Source organism: Herpailurus yagouaroundi, unplaced genomic scaffold (genome assembly GCF_014898765.1).
Source record: "Herpailurus yagouaroundi ecotype Mexico unplaced genomic scaffold, PumYag 162, whole genome shotgun sequence".
NCBI classification, from domain to species: Eukaryota; Metazoa; Chordata; class Mammalia; order Carnivora; family Felidae; genus Herpailurus; species Herpailurus yagouaroundi.
The window spans coordinates 41,305,614-41,306,187 of NW_024412403.1; positions in this window are offsets into that span (position 1 = coordinate 41,305,614).

Consider the following 574-nt stretch of genomic DNA (forward strand, 5'->3'; position numbering starts at 1 on the left):
TCCTTCCCTTTTTCTTTCTTTCTTTCTTTCTTTCTTTCTTTCTTTCTTTCTTTCTTTCTTTCTTTCTTTCTTTCTCACTCTTTCTCTCTCTTTTGGTACTGTTGTTACCCACATCATTCTGGTTTCTCGTTTCCAAATTAATGTCTTCTGGGTTGACCTTGCATTCCCTCTTCATTAATATTATACTGATGATGGATAATGGCTATCTGTGAAAGGAAATTCTGGAATGCCACTCTGTCTTTCGCAAATCTAAACAAAAGTGATTTTGTTCACCAAAAATAAGCATTACTTTGCTGGAAGAGGATGTATTCTGGAAGAATGGCTAACAATTTAAATATGAATGAGGAGAGATTTTTATAGCTTGTCAAGGTGGTGGAAGTGGAGGGAGAAAGTTTGCAGAATGTAAATGTTTAATGGTCTAAAAAGGATTGGCAAATGCTTGGTTCCAAGCTCCTCCTCTGTCCTTCACCCACCAAACCATAGCAGACACCAGTAATCAATCTTCTCATTCTTTCCCACTGAGCTCAAAGGAGGTCACACATTCTTGAATACATTTTTCCAGGCACCATTCCTA